This window comes from Monodelphis domestica, chromosome 4 (genome assembly GCF_027887165.1).
Source record: "Monodelphis domestica isolate mMonDom1 chromosome 4, mMonDom1.pri, whole genome shotgun sequence".
NCBI lineage: Eukaryota > Metazoa > Chordata > Mammalia > Didelphimorphia > Didelphidae > Monodelphis > Monodelphis domestica.
The window spans coordinates 446,243,342-446,261,809 of record NC_077230.1 but is presented as its reverse complement, the minus strand read 5'-3'; the positions used below and the strand labels follow the sequence as shown (position 1 = coordinate 446,261,809).

At 38.2% G+C, this 18,468-nt stretch overlaps 1 long non-coding RNA gene across 1 annotated transcript; it reads left to right on the top strand.

The window, feature by feature from the left end:
• The first annotated feature begins 2,595 nt into the window (after window positions 1-2,595).
• On the top strand, window positions 2,596-18,215 carry LOC130458850 (uncharacterized). The gene is made up of 3 exons (XR_008918232.1): window positions 2,596-4,148; window positions 8,597-8,715; window positions 17,053-18,215. It is a non-coding gene; the product is annotated as an uncharacterized LOC130458850 (long non-coding RNA).
• Window positions 18,216-18,468: the final 253 nt, after the last annotated feature.

Genomic DNA, 18,468 nt, shown 5'->3' with positions numbered 1-18,468 from the left:
ATTCAAATAAACAAGTTATTCATTCATTCAAATAAACAAGTTATAAATCTTGTATTTTCATCTGTATTCCTACTTCAACAGTTCTTTCTTAGTCCTAAGTCCCTCAGAAGAAAAACATTTGGTTGATGACATGGTTTGATGGGGATATGATTGGGGATCTAAGTGATAACCCTAGTGCAAATATCAATAATATGGAAATAGGTCTTGATCAATGACACATGTAAAATCCAGAGGAATTGTGTGTTGGCTAGAGGAGGGGGATTGGGAGAGGGGAGGGAAAGAACATGAATCTCGTAACCATGGGAAAATATTCTCAATTAATTTTTAAAAATTTGCCAAAACCTAAAACAAAAATCTCTCTATACCTCCTCATTATTGGAGCTGGTTCAATCTCTGCCCCGCCCTAACCTACGCAATCTTGTTCCTCCTACTTAACCTATCCCTCCTCACCCCCAACTCTCCTGCCCCTGCCCCTCCTGCCCCTGCCCAGCCCCTTTCAAACTTATTCCCCCTGCCCCAGTCCTCCCCCACCCTGCCCCTATATATTATCCCTCTGCCTCTACTGCCCCTGCCCCTTTACCCACCTCCAGCCTATCCCTCCCCCTGCCTCAACCTCTTCCCCAGTCCCCCCTACTGCCCAATTCATCCCTCTCCCAGCCCCTACCTCTTATCCCTCTGTCCCTCCCTGCCCAGAACCCCTCCCTCTCAGCTTAACTACTCCTCCCTCTCCCCTTGTGTACCCCACTGGAAACCAAACATCAAGCCTACAGACAGGAATACAAAATAATCCAGCTGAAACCCTAAACCCCTTGAAGTTAGTACCCACCTTTAATAAGAACGGGGATATAGTTTACCTTAGATACTATTCACCATTCACTCTCCAGGATATTAAAAGAGTCAAACAAGACAGTCTGTCTTTTGAAGACGAACTAATGGTGGTAATCAAAAATCTGAAGGGTATTTTTCACCCCTCTGACCCCAGATGGGTGGATATTGAAAACCTTCTTCAAACCTTTTTTACAGAGGGAGAAAAATAAAATTATCCCTTCCATTAATCAGGCCCAAGGAAGGAAAACAATTAATTGGCCATGTGATGACCCAAAATGGAACCCCAATAATAAACAGGATTACATAAGATTGTGCCAGTCTAGAGAGGCATTATTAACAGCAATGAGGGCTTGTTCTGAAAGACCAGGCACATGGATGAAATTTGAAAACTTAAAACAAAAAAACGATAAAACTCTCTCCCAATTTATGGACAGATTCATTGAACTGGGAGGTAGATATAGAGATCTGGATCTTTCCAGAGAAAGGGATGTCAGACAGATTAGACAGCAGTTTGTATAAAACTTCTGTAAAGTCATAAGAGATTATTTTAGAATCAAATGTCCAAATTGGTACAGTATGGACCCTGATGAATTAAGGAGAGTAGCTGTATATGTAGCTGAAGGCCACCAGACAAAAAATGAAGGAGACAGGGAGTCAATGTAGGAATTAAGGATAGAAAATAAAATTTTAAAAGAAAAAATTGTAAAGAAAAGATCATGAAATGACTCTAGCGCCTTTGCAAGAATCCACAAATAAACCAACAAAATGTTATTTATGTGGAAGAAAAGGCCACTTAATGTTAAATTACAGAAACTGGAATCAGGTATTCTTATTCAATAACATGAATTTTAGCAATGGTAATTTCAGAAATAAAAGATATAATAATTATCAAAGTTATAATAGAAATAATTATGGAAATTATATTCCAAATGAGGAAAATGATACACAACAAAATACCCAACAATACATGCAAAGTGGAGCTCATCCATGTTATGCAGAGTGAAAATCTCCCTCAGTGTGGAGGACCCCAGAGAAATGTTCAAACATTTTTATGTAGGTGTGAGGAGGGAGGTCAAGGATCTTGGAATCAGAAAATGAACTCTTCAGTCTTCCAGAACCTGATGCTCTAATTCCAATTATTCATATCCATTCCCCCCTCCAAATAGTAATGAACCTCATGTAACTCTAAAAGTAGGGAACTTGTTCTATGAGTGCCTTTTAGACACTGGACCATCTAACTCAGTTCTGGTAAGTAAACCAGATACAAAATGTGATCCCATTGTATCTATAAATGTAGTAGGTATATCAGGAACACCTCAAAAGGTCCCAACACTTTCTCCTTGAATGGTATCCATGGGACCTTTATCTGTAGAACATTCTTTTCTATTAATGCCTGGGTCCTCGACAAATCTGCTCAGAAGAGTTCTATTATATAAAGTAAAATCAACAATAACATATGCTATTTGCTCCCTCTACTTCTCTCAGAAATCCAGGAGTTGAAAGAGCCTTCCACCGTTGAAAGCTGATATACCCGAGTCTCTTTGGGCCACATCTTCTTCTGATGTAGGCCTATTTAAATCAACTGAACCCATTCAGATTAAGATGAAAAATGGGCCACCTCCTTCCATTTCTCAGTACCCCCTATCAAAAGAAGCAATTGAGGAAATTATCCCGGTAATAACTTCATTAATTGAGCAAGGAATAATAATTCCATGCAAATCGGAATATAATACACCTAATTTTACCTGTTAAAAAGCCAAAGTTAGGTCCAGATGGAAGTCATATATCGATTTGTTCAAGATTTAAGAGCTGTAAATAATCACATCATAAAAAGACATCCTGTGGTTTCAAACACAAACATAATAATTTCCTCTATTCCCAGCAGTCACATACTTGAGTGTAGTGGATTTGTGCTCAGCATTTTTCTCTATACCAATTAGCAAGGATTCCAGAAATATATTTGCTTTTACCTAGAAAGGTTCTCAGGGGCCTGGTGTCAATTGCCACAATGGCACGTTGAAAAGCCCTACCCTGTTTGCACAAATTTTGGCCCAAGATACAGATAATATTCAATTTAAACATAGTCTCTTAAATATGTGGATGATTTCCTCTTGGCTTGACCAAATGCAGCAGCATGCCAAGAAGATAGTAAACATCTTCTGTTAGAATTACATAAGAGAGGACAAAAGGTCTTAAAGGCAAAGGTTCAATGGTGTCTCCTCACAGTGAAATATTTAGGGTTAATTTTAACTGATGGTTCCCATTCGTTTTCTCCTAAATGCACTGAATATATTAAAAACTACTAAGAAACAGTTAAGAGTGATCTTGGGAGCAACAGGTTTTTATAGGCAATGGATCCCTTGCTATGGGGAAATCACTAAACCCCTTATCGCACAAATAAAAGATTCAATCACTGAACTGCTTAGATTAGAAATAGAATACCTTTCAGCTCTGTCAGATTTAAAACGGGCTATCTAGTCTGCCCCCGCTCTAGGTATCCCATATTATAATAAACCATTCACTTTATACATATATGAACAAAAAGGAATGGCTTCAAGTGTTTTAACCCAAACTTTGGGACTGGTTCAGCAGCCAGTTGCTTATTAATCAGACCAACTAGACCCAGTAGCTTCAGGAACACTACCTACCATGCCTTAAAGGTTTAGCTGCCACAACTTTAGTAACTAAGGCGGCTGATTTAGTACTGGAATGCCCATTAACAATTATGTGCCCATATGAAGTAGAAGCATTGTTGCTCAGGCATAGAAAACAGGCATTTTCATTCAAAGACTCACAAGCTATAATGTAACTTTATTAAGCAATGAAAATATCACTTTAAAACATTGTATAACTCTTAACCCAGCCACTTTGCTTCCTGATTTTCCAGTTTCAGGAGAACCATTACATAGCTGTAAATTTAGTATCCATGGCTGAAAAGTCTCAAGAAAATCTCCTAGACACTCCTTTAGACAACCCAGATCCAGTCTTATTCACTGATGGTTCTTCATTCATGAGGGATGGTAGATGTTACACTGGAGGTGCAGTAATCACAGAATTTGCCACTGTATGGTCAGCTTCATTGCCCTCAAATGTAAGTGCTGTTAAGATTAAAATTTAGCTTCTCTGCTAAAGGTATTATATTTTAGAGGTTTATTAGAGATTAAGAAATTAAGAAAATACAAAATAAAAAGCCCATGCAACCTACATTTTTGCCAGCTAGGTAGAGAGGTGCGTGTGCCCAGATGTGGAAGCCAAGAGAGAGAGAGAAGGCGGAGTCAATTTAAAAACAATTTCTGTTCTTGGCCCAGGTGGAAATTCAGGTGAGATTACAAAGAATTCTGGGAAGTGGCAAGGACTTGTGGGGATTGAAGTCTGGGGTTCAAATCTCCATTTTTACAGTGCTCAAGGTACAGAATTTATGGATTAAAACACGCCTGTATAATTGCCAAAGAAAAAAGGGCAACAATTTACACAAACTCAAAGATATACATTTGGAATATGCCATGCAGTGGGTATGTTATGGTTTTAAAAAGGATTTTTAACCTCAGCTGGAAAAACTATGGCCAATGCAAAAATTATTAATGAAGTTCTTTCTGTTCTCCAGCTACCCGAAGCCTTAGCTATAGTTTATTACTCAACCATTACAGATGGAACTGACCCTTTCTCTAGGGGAAATGACTTAAGCAGATACCACTGCAAAGCTAGTGGCCATAGAAGGACCTGAATTAATTTTAACTTTAACATCAAATAATGAATTGGATTTATCACTTTCTATAATGAAAAAGAAGTGGGAAAATGGAAACAAATAATTAAAGCTAAACAGATTAATGGAGTATGAGTGCCATCTGAAGGAAAATCCCTCCTCCCTAGAAGTTTTTATCACCAAATATGCCAATCCATGCATAAAAATGGTCACTTTTGCACCCAAGGCATTGTAGACTGTTAAAAGAGTATGGTTAACCCCTGGTATAACCACTATAGTACAAACTAATGTTTGTACAGTCTGCCCCACTTGCCAAGCATATAACCAACATGCCTATTGTGGCAAGGCTTTTGGTGGGCACCCTTTAGCTTACATGCCTTTTAAACACCTACAAATAGATTTTATTACAATGCCAAACACAAGACATTATAAATTTTGTCTAGTCAGAGTAGATCAGCTGACCAGATAGCCATAAACATTTCCTACTGCCTGAGTCACAGTGGCTTTTGTTGACAAGCTACTCTTAAAAGAGATTATTCCTCACTTTGGCCTGCTAGCACATATTGCTTCAGACAGGAGAAGCAATTATCTCAGGTTTATTCCTGTTTGGGGATAACTCCCAAATTCCATGTATCATATCCTCCCCAGAGCTCAGGCCAAGTTGAAAGAATGAACAGAGAGCTCAAAACTATGATTGGCAAACTATACACTGAAACACATCTAAAATGGCCTGAAGATTTCCCTCCTTATTTTATCTCCAAAGTAGGTTTAAAGATCTACACATCTCACCATTTGAGATGCTTTCTGGACACCCACATATACAAGCTAAATCTTTTTCTCCTGTAAATATATCATTATTAGGGGGAGATGCTTCTATTGCTACATATATACACAAGAATTGCAGAACAAATTGCATGAACTCCATGAATCTAGAGTTGTAGTACAAGCAGGACCTATAGACTTTTTTACTTCATGACCTAAATCAAAGGTACACATAAAGAACTTCCAGCATAATGGTCTAACTCGGCCTTCCTGAGAAGGTCTGTTTTAAGTATTCTTAACCACTCAGCTATAAAAATTGGAAAAAAGGACTCTTGGATTCATTGCTAACATGTAAAGACAACAGCTTCTATTAAAACTTATTGACTATACCCCATAACTCAACCACATATCCCAAGTTGATCCAAATGTTGGTCAACACCTCCCTCAGAGGGGACTTTAGGAGGATTGTATAATTGCCATAGGGATTGTATAATTGCCATAAAACAAAAAAAAAAAATCTTTTTGAGAAAGAAACGTTTCAGGAAAGAAAGCTAAATAACTCTTTGGATCTAGAAGATGAATTGTTTGAAGAGGGAACCATAAAGATACCCGAAGAAAACATCCACAGCATCAGAAGATCCATCAAGATCTTTGGAGTAAAACTGATTGAGCTGGGGGGTTGAACACAAGTATTTTGAATGTAAACTTGTATGACACAGGAGATTGCCCCTCTAAATGCTTTATTGTCAATGCACCTAGCAAATATTTATCTGCTCTCTCTCTCAAGCTATCTCTATTGAATAGTGTATGCACCTTTAGATACAAGATAGTTATGATTCACTGGGGATACTAGCCTCCTAAAGTATTACAGGGAGGATTGTGAAAAGAAATTCTTCATTCCCTTTGTCTATTCTGAGTTTGTACCTCTGAAATGGTAATCCTTTATTCTCTTTGCCTACTTGGAGTTAACTCTTTAGAATAACAATAACTTAAGTACCCTGCTTACTACCTCACTAGACTCTACTTTTGAATTAACAACAAAAGGAAATACACCCATACTTAACCCTAAAGGGAAGTCCACAAACTCTTACTCTTAGGAGGAGAGTTAACAACTTTACAGGTGAGAAGCAAGATACTTGGAAGGGCTCCACCCCTTTTCTAACTCAGTCATAAACTTGTGAATTCTTTTAAGGCCTCCAGTGTGGTAGAAGTTACCAAAATTTTGATAGATAGATCTAAAAATAATCTTTATTTTGCTAAATTTCTTGTTTTGATTTCATTCTGTTGCAGAGAATTCATTCAGAACCCCTACAGCCCTGACTCTGCCATTTCTTGGGGAGCCAAAACCTAGATCAGGTTAACATATGGCTAGGACCTGAGGGAATTCATGGAAGATATCAGTACAAGGAACTTTACAGCCAAATAGGAAGGACTTCACCAAGTCTCTGAAGACTATTGGTCTGGACTAATTATCCTCTTTGCTCCACCCTTTATTGCATTTTAGATTTTTACCTGAGCCAGAGCAGAAGCTGGCATACCCCCTGAGGGTTGTAGTGGCCAGGTCACTACTTTGATTGGCAAAAAGCTTGTCCTCTAACTAGAAAAGGGAAATTTCAACTCACTTGTGTTTTATTTTGTTAGGAAGTTTAATATAACATCTACCCATTTGAATCTTTTCAACAGAATTTCTAGAGTGCTTTTCTAAGTTTGCATAACTTATACGTTCAATATCTATGTTGAACTGAAGAATGTAATAATTTCTCAAGGTGATTTCAGGAGCATTTAGGAACACAGGAACCTGATAATTTTTTTGGATATAAGCATTAGAAGGAAATTCAATCCTAAACATGATTAGAGAGAACTGCCATTTGAGGTTAAACTGTATATAATTGGAAGAAATGCTATGGGGAAAAAAAAAACTGGTTGGTGATACAAGCAGTCCAATGGGTGTTTTCTGGTAAAGGCAAGTATCACTCTGAATCATGGGAAAGCTGAGAGGGTGCTTGGCTGCAGTCCCTAGAAAGAAACTTCAGTTGCATACCTGGCAAGTTTTAGGACTGGTTGTATGTCATTGCCAACTTAGACTTTGCCCTACAATTTGCATCAGTTCATTTAAATCTTTCCACGTTTTTCTGAATTCATCATGCTCTTCATTTATCCCCCCCCCCACTGGGCAAGAGGAAGTTGGGGAACTAAGCATTAATATTTGTTAGGGTTATTTAAGTATTTTCAATAGTGTCTGACACTTCATAACCTTCCTTTCTTGAGGGAAAGTTTCTTTTTTTAACCATCTTTTTTCTTATTCCAAACTTTATAAAACCAAAAAAAAAAAATTACATATGCCAAAAAAAAGAGTATACTTCAATGAAATCACAAATCATTTTTATATTTAGCTTAGTTTTCATCATACCTACATAATAAATCCCATCCACAAGTGTACCAGGCCCTTACTACCCTCCTGGCTGCATCCTAGACATTATCTAGGAAACCAACAGGTTCAGACAAATTAAGTCTTTCATGTTTTCAGTTTTCAATTCACATTCAGTTTATTCTTCTATTCCACTATTAAGTACCTGTGTATAATATTCACTAGGTTGTACTCATTTTGCTGTTCATTTTTTTTGTGTGTAGTTCTCTCCATGATTTTAATAATTAGCCTGCTTCTCGCTTCTTATGATGCATAGTATTCCATTACAATTTGTTCAACTATTCTCCAACTGATGGACATCCTCCTCAATTTTTAATTCTTTGCCATCATAATGGCGGTTGCTATAAATATTTGAGGACATCTGGGATCTTTCCCTTTTCCTCTGATCTCCTTAGGAAATAGATCCAATAATGGTCTTTCTGGGTCTAAGAGTAAATGCAATTCTATAACTCTTGGTGCAATTCCAAATTGCTTTCCAAAATGGATGGGTTAGTTCACTGCTTCACCAACACTATATTAGTTTCCCCATTTTTCCACATCCCCTCTGATGTCATTTTGCCCTTTTGTCATTTTAGCCACTGATGGGTAAGAGGCCTAGCCTCTTTGGAAACTATTGAAAGAGTTTAACAGAGAGTTTGAGGAACTCATTATTCAGCCCCTCCCTGGAATACCCCAAGACACACCTCTAGTTCCATGCAGTTTCTGAATTAAATGAAGCAAAAGATGGCTCCAGAAAAGCTGGGGAATCTTCTTCCTGTACAGTCCAAGGTCCTTTCCAAACTTGAGGTCTCCTTCAATGTGGAGACTGTTCCCTGAGGCCAGGAGAAGGGCCCTGGGAGCTCCTCTGAGTCCTCCCCCACTCTAATTCCCCACAGATGCACAAGGAAGTCTCCCCACCTTGGGGCTCCCAACTCCTGAAGGACCACTGTCTGGCCCAAGCAGAGATGCTGGAGCAAGAGGGAATGGCCCCTGGACCCAGAGGCCCTCATCCCAGGTGAGTACAATCCATACCCAGCCCTGGCTAAGCTCCCCTCAGCTGAAATCCAGCAGAACTAAGTCCTCTGTCTTTCCCAAGCCTCCAGGGGCTCCACCACTGCTTGCTGACAGTGTGACCTCAAAGGTCCCACAATCCCCAACTGTGTTCTGGGGGCTTCCCAGGGCTTCTGTAGCCCCTGCCTGGATGAGCCAGCCCAGGTTCCAGGCTTTAGCACAGTCATTTATTCATCCACTCTCGATCAGTGGGGGATGACCATGTGTCCCACAATTCCAGGACTGTCCCAAGGACAATCTCTGTTCCTGACCTCTAGAACCCAGGGTTTGAACAGGTCAGTGAGGTCTGCCAGGGAAGCTTTAGAAGAAGTTTGGGGTGAGACCAGGTTAGGACAGAGGAAAAGGTATGTTCTGAGCAGAAGAAAAAGGATGAGAATTTGGGTGAGGGTTAAAAGGTCTGCTTTTCAAATATTAAACTATCAGGAACTTAGTGTACTTAATATATAGAAACTTTAGGTCTTTCCTTGTCCCATTAAAATCATGTACCTTTAACCTAATAGGATTATCTAACCTGTTGCTTTCTCAATATTTTTCATTTTGGTTACTTTTGGAGGATTAGATGCAATTAGGTTTCTAGCCCTATAGAAAGAAATACAAACAATGCCTTCCGGGGAATAGATTTCACTAACTCCAGGTGCAATGATCCCACAAATGAACTTAAAAGGGGCTAATCTTGCTCTAGATAAAACAAAGAAAAACATCAATAATTCCCTATTGTATATTATAAAACTGTATATCCATTCAGCTGTCCATAGTAGAACATACTTGGCTGTTGACTACATTCAAATGGAAAGATATTACACAAACTCTCTTTACATTTAGGAAGAATTAGATATTTTAGGGATTTCCTCTAATACGTGAATAGATTGAACACAGTCCAAAGACCAATTCACTTGTTGTGTGGGATACACAATGACCTCACATTAGACTGAAAATAGTCACATCTTACAAACTGCATTATGCTCCTACATTTCCTTGGCCACTCACTCTGATTACAGACATTTTCCATCAAATAAAAAGCACATAGATCCTTTAGACATCAGCCTCAGTACATAGACTGATTCAACACTATTTGACTTTAGGTAAGTCAGAGCTATCAATAGGGCAATACTAATTCTACTTTACAGCCTGTCTCAGGAATGATCAGGTGGAAAACATTTCTATTTAAAAGGAAATGACAAAGCAGGATTCTGAATCAAAAAGGGATCCTACTCTCACATGTGCTGAGAATTATTTCCTTGATTTCTGCCAGATAAAAATCTTGACCTGTGAGTGTTTGGGAGCACATTCCTTCTAAGTAACTGGTGGCTTTTCTTTTTTTTCTTTTCCTTTTAAACATTATTTTATTTGGTCATTTTCAAACATTATTCATTGGGGGAAAAAAAGATCATTTTCTTTTCCTTCCCCCCTCCCATAGCTGACGCGCGATTACACTGGGTATCACATGTCCTTGATTCGAACCCATTTCCATGTTGTTGGAATTTGCATTAGGGTGTTCATTTAGAGTCTCTCCTCAATCATATCCCCTCAACCCCTGTAGTCATGCAATTGCTTTTCATTGGTGTTTTTCTCCCACAGTTTGTCCTCTGCTTGTGGATAGTGCTTTTTCTTCATGATCCCCACAAATTGTTCAGGGACATTGCATTTGACACTAATGGAGAAGTCCATTACGTTCAATTAAACCACAGTGTATCAGTCTCTGTGTACAATGTTTTCCTGGTTCTGCTCCTCTCATTCTGCATCAATTCTTGGAGGTTGTTCCAGTCTCCATGGAATTCCTCCACTTTATTATTCCTTTTAGCACAATAGTATTCCATCACCAACAGATACAACAATTTGTTCTGCCATTCCCCAATTGAAGGGCATCCCCTCATTTTCCAATTTTTGGCCACCACAAAGAGCACTGCTATGAATATTCTTGTACAAGTCTTTTTCTTTATTATCTCTTTGGGGTACAAACCTAGCAGTGCTATGGCTGGATCAAAGGGCAGACAGTCTTTTAGCACCTTTGGGCATAGTTCCAAATTGCCCTCCAGAATAGTTGGATCAATTCACAACTACACCAGCAATTAATTAATGTCCCGACTTTGCCACATCCCCTCCAACATTCATTACTTTCCTTTACTATCATGTTAGCCAATCTGCTAGGTGTGAGGTGATACCTCAGGGTTGTTTTGATTTGCATCTCTCTGATTATCAGAGATTTAGAACACTTTTTCATGTGCTTATTAATACTTTTGATTTCTTTGGCTGAAAACTGCCTGTTCATGGCCCTTTGCCCATTTATCAATTGGAGAATGGCTTGATTTTTTGTACAACTGATTTAGCTCTTTATAAATTTGAGTAATTAGACCTTTGTCAGAGGTTTTTGTTATGAAGATTGTTTCCCAATTTGTTGCTTCCCTTCTAATTTTGGTTACATTGGTTTTGTTTGTACAAAAACTTTTTAATTTGATGTAATCAAAATTATTTATTTTACATTTTGTGACTTTTTCTATGTCTTGCTTGGTTTTAAAGTCTTTCCCTTCCCAAAGGTCTGACATGTATATTATTCTGTGTTCACCTAATTTACTTAGTTTCCTTCTTTATATTCAGGTCATTCGTCCATTCTGAGTTTATCTTGGTGTAGGGTGTGAGGTGTTGATCCAGACCTAATCTCTCCCACACTGTCTTCCAGTTTTCCCAGCAGTTTTTGTCAAATAGTATATTTTTGTACCCAAAGCTGGGGTCTTTGGGTTTGTCATAAACTGTCTTGCTGAGGTCATTTACCCCAAGTCCATTCCACTGATCCTCCTTTCTGTCTCTTAGCCAGTACCAAATTGTTTTGATGACCACTGCTTTATAGTAGTTTGAGATCTGGGACTGCAAGGCCCCCTTCCTTTGTATTTTTTTTTTCATTATTTCCCTGGATCTGGTGGCTTTTCTATGGAAAGGTAGGTAGATTACTGATTTCATGATCAATGATCCATCAGACAATTATACCGGAACATAAGACTTAAAATATTAGTTGCAGTCCCAAAAGCTTTTACATCAAATGGCAAATCTTGCCAACCACAACTTAGAGCAAAAAGATTTCCCAGTATTCACACTGTTGTGTAATTTCTAGCCACAGGTACACAAATGACAAAGTCCCCAAGCCATAGTAGTAGTCTCTCGGTGTCCAAGAATGACATTGTCTTTGTGCATATTCATCTATGGTGTACCCTCATATGGCATAAAGATAGGTTTAATAGGGCAGCTGGGTAGTTCAGTGGATTCAGAGTCAGGCCTAGAGACAGGATGCCATGAGTTCAAATTTGGCCTCAGACATTTCCCAGCTATGTGACCTTGGGCAAGTCACTTGACTCCTATTGCCTAGACCTTACCACTCTTCTTGGAACCTTTACCCTTGGAACCAATACCCAGTACTTATTCCAAGATGGGAGATAAAAGTTTTTTACAGAAATAAAAAAGGAAAAAAAAGATGGGGGTGGGGGGATGGTCTCACAACAAAGCCAGACCTCGAGTCAAGACCAGAAAGCCCCTAAGCACTGTGGGAGACCTTCTTTTGTGTCCCCAAAGAATTAGACAAGTTTTTATAACAGTACAAAAATAATTCAGGTCAGTGATAAAAACAGAGATGTGGGTTGGTTGAAGTAATCAGGAAATACTTCTCATGGGCATGTGAAAGGGAATTTTTACTCATTTTGTTTATTTTAATTTAATCAATCAAGTACTTGGAGTGCTCCACACTTTTTAACTTAATCCATCAGGAATCCTAAGAACCTTCTATCAGAAATAGCTCACACCCTCAGAGAAGGGAAGTTCACACCCTTAAGAGACAGGAAGTGGATTCCACAGGCACTGCCCCCTGGGCATGGCTAGATAAATTAAGAAACTATGATTTGTTCCTGACATGTGATGTGGGAGGGCTGTTGGGTGAAGTGCTTATATGATGAGACCCAACAGGAAGTCTAGGCATTTGATCCAGATTTGGATTTTGGTAGACATTCTGATTTGGACTAGCAGGCTCAATGAAGACACTCTCATGGACTGGTAACATTCTGATTCATACATGAATTCTGATTTCAGATTCAGATTACTGTGTTAGTGACTCAGGCTGAAGAAGGACATTTACTCTGGAGACTCTTGCCGATAGAGACAGTCTTTGGAGAAGTTCAGCCTCTTTGGGTTGGAGACTCCTCTTTGGAGGACACAGTCTTGGAGCAGCTCTGCCTCTTTGAAGTTTGAGAGAGAGCAGATGGTCCTGGGCTAATGATGTATAAGATAAAAAAGAGTGGGTGGGGTTGAGTGTGTTAAATTTTAATTGTGGTTGGAACTTGAATATATTTAAATTGATGATACCAGGGATTTAATTTCTAAATCCCAAAATGAATTACTAAAGTAAATGGAATTTATGGTAGTTTATTTACAAGAGGGAAGATATTGAGGAATGAGATAAAGAGAGAAAACTCCAGCTTCCTCTGAGCCAGGTAGAAATTCTAAGGCCCTGATCAGGGAAAAGAATCTCAAGATGATGAGCCTTTCTTGGAGGTTCACACCTCCAGAAAGGCAAGACCACTATGTCAGCCTATCAGGAAAGCAGTCTGAGGTCTCCTGCACAAGCTCCTCCAGGGGTCCAGTTCCATAGCCAAGTCCGAGTGTCCTTCGTCCAGTCTCTCTTCCAAATGATTCTTCTTCACTTTTTGCTCAAATAACCTCCAGTCCAACTCTGAGTCTCTCTTCTTCTGAGTATCTCTTCTTCTGGTCTCTGGTCCTCTTTTTAAAGATCTTTTTCTCTTGCATCACCTCCCCTAAATTTCACGTCTACCAGTCACAGCAGAGGCTCCTCTCCAGGACTGCCCACTCTTTAATTCAACACCTTCTTTGGTTAGATTATACCTTTTTTGGTTAGATCACACATTTTGTAGTTAGTTCTCACCTTTAGTAGTTAGTTCACACCTTTTAGTAGTTTGTTTGCGCCTTTAGTAGTTAGTTGCTTTTTGCAGATTAAACCGAGTACATCTACTTCAAATACTAAATTTACACCTTTTGGGGATTAAAATCTAAAAATAGACTGAGGATTACAATTCTATCTTCACTATAAAGGAAGAGCTAAGCACTTTCATTGTTATAATCAGGAGATCGCTAAATCCAATCTTCACAAGTGGTACCTGGTTCTGAACTAAAGGTCAGGCATCATGACATAGAACAGATCACAAGTTGAATCACAAGTTATGGTGCCTAATATAGCAACTTTGAAGGGTGGGGCTGACACTAAGGCCTATAGTAAAGCAGTTATTTACTTAATTCAAAACCTTAATACTTATACCATAATATTCACAAAAAATCTACTAAAATCATGACTTATGCCAACTATCTTAGAATTACAATTATTATCTCAAGACTAGTAATAACATTAAAATCAAATCCTCATAAAAGGGCGGCAAGGGGGATTTTTCTCTCACAACACACAGAGAAGACCTTTCATTTGTTTTATTTGATTTTTTTAAAGTTAGACCTCATCCTGCCATAAAGATTAAGTCTTAGAAGTCATTGCTGTACCACAGTAAATTAATACATCATCAATGATTGCATTTCCTTACTTAGAAATACCATAACCCAAACAAGATCTGATTTTGCAAGACTGATTGCTTTGCCCACTCAATTGACTTCTTAAAGTCATATAAGTTTACAGAGAAAATGTTTTCCCCTGTAACCTTTACTTAAAGTAATCACCCACTCTTTATTTTCTTTACTCTCTGTTTCCATGTTTTAGTCCTCACAGAATCCCAATGCTCTATACTGGCTCTAACTGATAGGATTTTACCCCAGAATATCACAAGTATCTGGGAGTTTTCAGGGACATGGCCTTGCCTTTGTCCCCACTTTAGTCCCTCCAATGTTTACCTTTTTGTAGTGAGAAACACATAGTTCTTGAATTCCAATGAAAAGAACTGCAAAATAGACAAGAGATCCAGAAACAATGAATACTAGTTGGTTGTTTCCCAATTCATACACTTTTCCCTTTTCTTTGAGCCAGAAAAGAGTTAAGACATCTGCAGACAGTTTAACTTTTTAGTAGCACTCTCTCAAATCTGTCTTGATATTTCGAGAGACAAGGTGGACTTGCACACATCAAATCCTCCCTTATTTCTTCCAACAGAGGGGTGAGGCTTTTACTCAGTCTCAGAAATCAGTCAACTGCATCAAGAGCCTGAGTCCTTGGATAGAATGAACTTAATAGTACAGATCAGGTCCTCTATCCCTTCCACATCTTCCCCATTCCCTCTTATTTGTATGTTTGGAAAGACCTATAGGAGCCAGCAAAGAGGAAACTAATGAGTGCCAATTAACCAGGTAACAGCTAAAACAACTGTACTAGATGAATGCAGACAAATAATAAGTAAAAAATGATAAGCATTTTCAGACATAAAGTCCTAATTGTAGTTAATTTTTGCACAGTATGAAGTTTGGGGTGTCTAATAAGGGCTCCTCTATAGGACAGTCTAGGAAGACTGGGCGACAGCAAAATGCCTTTCCTAGTGAATTGGAGACATTGAATCTAGAGCATAATGTGCCCAGATGGGAGAATTTAAATTTAGGTTTCATGCTAAAGAGGAGAATTTTAAAGCAATTCTCCGATTTAAAAATATTATAGCTTGTCAAAATGACTTTTAGCGGCTTTATTTACAAAGAGGTGTAAAGAATGAAAGTGGAAAAATGTAGATAAGAGTCAGAAAATAATGCCTAGCTACAAATACCCTGAGTTTAATCATAAGGTCTCCAGACCCACAAATGTGAATTCTCAAATAGCCTATAGTCAGGTATGAGGTCAAGATGAAGCCCTTCCTGTAATCATTTCTTGTACACCCCTCCATTCTAGAAAACATTCACTACTGATTATACAACTCTTACTTTACAGAATCTAGAGATTTGAAATAAACATAAAAGAATTGATAAGACCTTTGGATGGGGCCAAAAATCGATCCAAAACTAAATTATCACTCTGCAGATATAATAGTATATTTTGAGAATCCTAGAAAATCAACTAAAAAGCCTTGTAGAAATAATTAATAATTTTAGCAAAGTTGTAGGATAAGGTAAAATTTAAACATCCAATAAACATCCAAGTATTATATTTTAGAAACTTTATTCATAATCATTTAAAATAGAAAGAAAATAAACTAAAAGAAATAGAAGTTCAAAACTAATTGTCTAACAAAAAGTACACTCACATGAGTAGATTTTCCTGGCTGGCATGAAGCCCACCACAGCTATAAGATCCAGGGCAGAAAAGTAATAGGTAGGGTCACCCATAAAAGTTATCTCCAAAAAACATAAGGATGTAATGTGAGAAGGAAAGTGGGAAGCTGGGATTTAGAGTTCTAAGGAGAGAATCCTAATTATACAATCCAACCACTACAAACCCCACACAGATTCCATTGGAAAACGAGCATGTAGAAATCGCCCAGATTTATATGCCTAGTTTCCCGATGGATCATTACACATAACCAACTTGTATATCTTTAAAGATCTTTAACTAGCGGTATATACAATATTGCACTTCCTAAGGGGAAATTACAATAATTTGGGGATAAGAGGGAAATAAAAGAGAAAGAGAACATTGCTAGGTGTATTGACAAGAAGCCAATAAGGGGGAAATCCCCTTTGGCATAAGAGTGGACATTAAAAAAAATAATAAATTCAACTCCCTTCAGTTCAATTTTACTACATCCCAAGATTTACTCTGGATCTTTTTGTGTAGTGTGTGGCTTCTGCAGACTTCTTTATGGTGCCTTCTCCAAGTAGTTCACTTTCTTGATAAAGGGAGGTACCAAGTTTTTTATCCTAAAATTACTCTCAAACAAGAAAAATTTTTATAAATCTAGAAATTTGTGACAATTATACAATCCCCTCTGAGGAGGATGTTGACCAACGCATGGATGGATCATCCTGGGATGCATGGCTTAGTTATGAAGTATATGAAACATCTGCAAAAAGAAAATAAAGAAAATAAAACAGAAAAAGTAACATCTGGATGAAATATAAAATATCAAACTCTCATGTGTAAAAATTCTAAAATAAGGAAAAATAAGCTATAACAGGTCCTTGAATCTGGGCCCGATTAAAGTCATTTATGTCCCATAAGCCAGTAGTAGGAATTATAACAATGTAGCACTTATCCAATCAGCAGCGAGGACCACAGAAAATTGCTACACCAGAAAAGAAAGAAAAGGGACTAGATTTTGAAGCAGATGTGAAATAGCATTCCCTATTCTGATATTACCTTTGTTCTCAGGGATAGGAGACAAAATGACAGCCAAACTGAGGAACTTTGCAGAAGTCTGGATCTGGCCCGAGGGAATACGGTATCTGAGTGTGTAAAACAACCACCACCTTGAACCCCAAAATAAGTTCAAGTCCTCCATCTTGGCACAGAATCTCATCAATCCCACAAGGATTGAATGATTTCCTTGACCTTCTACTTTGTGGCACTGTATAATGCCTCTTTTGTGATCCCTTCTTCTGAAATCAGACGCAATTATTATTCAAAGTCCTATAATATTAATCAACGGCAGGTTTCCACAATCTAAAGTTTTAGTAAAGCATTAATATTAGGGATAATGGATGTTGTAAACTTAAATTAGTGCAAATTTTTTTAAAAGCATTAATACTGGTAACATGCATTTTAAGTACAAAAAAATAAGAGAAAAAAGTAAACTCAAATACTCTATTGAACATACAAGGAAACACAATCAGAAAAATTTTTTAAAGATGGATAAAAATATATAGTTAACATTCAATGACACACTGTGTTAACGAAGGAGAGGCACAATACAAAGGTTTCTCACCCAAAAAACGAGATCCATTTCCTTTTTAACTTGACCATAATCCACACTGTGAGCGCACATAATTTTCATGAAGTAACACTTAAAAACAGTAGTACAGCAGCTAATGCACAATCAAAGAAATGCCAAAATCCCCAAAATCACAAGTGCCCATTAATAATACCAAACAAACCTATCATTAGGATTCACATGAGTTGCTGTTACATTTAAAAAACCTTTGAAGCTGATGGATACTTGTCAAAAGTTCTCCAGATCTAGCCAATCTTTCAACCTTGTCTGAGATATTTTTAATAAAATCTATTATTGCCACCATTCCAAAATTTGGCAAGAGAGCCTAGAAAAACCTTTGTACTGCTAATGAAAACTGTTTCTATCTAAAATGTCACCAAGAATCAAGATCATTCTGGTGGAAGGGTAGAGTAAGCTGAAGAGTTACAAATACAAAAACCATCAAGGAACCACTAGGCTCCATGAGAAAATTCTTCCCACATCCCAGATGAGATTATAACCCATCAAAGGGCAACCAAACCCCTTGGGAAATCTCCCTCCTCTGGTATGAGACTGTAACAGGGTAAAAAGAATGTCTTTATATCCCAGCCATTGCAATGTGGAGGCGAGGACTATAATAGTGAAAAATCACTTCAGATGTCTCATCTATTACATTTTTTTTTAAACCCTTACCTTCCATCTTGGATTCAATACTGTGTATTGGTCCCAAGGCAGAAGAGTGGCAAGGGCTAGGCAATGGGGGTTAAGTGACTTCCCCAGGGTCACACAGCTGGGAAGTGTCTGAGGCCACATTTGAACCTAGGACCTCCCATCTCTAGGCCTGGCTCTCAATCCACTGAGCTACCCAGCATCCCCCA